Below are 453 nucleotides of genomic sequence, written 5' to 3'. Positions count from 1 at the left end.
GAGAATCCAATTCCACTACCACTAGCATCTTGACATGATAACTCCCCCTTCAATAATAAACAAAATTGTAAATATATAATAAGATTATAAATAATATTAAGATTAAAGATAAAATTTTATAAAATTAAATCATATTTACCTCATCATTCTCATCCTCCTCTTCATCAAATGTAGAACAAATAGCTTGAATTGTTGACCATAAACATGAATCTTCAAAAATAAAGAAATACATAAATAAACAAGCAATTTTTTTTTCACAAATAACATTAACTTAATAGAAATAAATTCAAGTAATAATATTAATAATACCTTTCAACCAATGATTAATAAAAAAAAATTGAAGATCTAATAATATGTCAGTACTCTCTTATATGACACATGGATACTTGAATAAAAAAAATCTAGACAATTACCTAATTATCCAATTCATTTAAATTAAATAAATAATTAGTT

Source organism: Dioscorea cayenensis, chromosome 9 (assembly GCF_009730915.1).
Source record: "Dioscorea cayenensis subsp. rotundata cultivar TDr96_F1 chromosome 9, TDr96_F1_v2_PseudoChromosome.rev07_lg8_w22 25.fasta, whole genome shotgun sequence".
Lineage (NCBI taxonomy): Eukaryota > Viridiplantae > Streptophyta > Magnoliopsida > Dioscoreales > Dioscoreaceae > Dioscorea > Dioscorea cayenensis.
The sequence above is the reverse complement of the archived record's forward strand: the minus strand, read 5'-3'. Positions refer to the sequence as shown.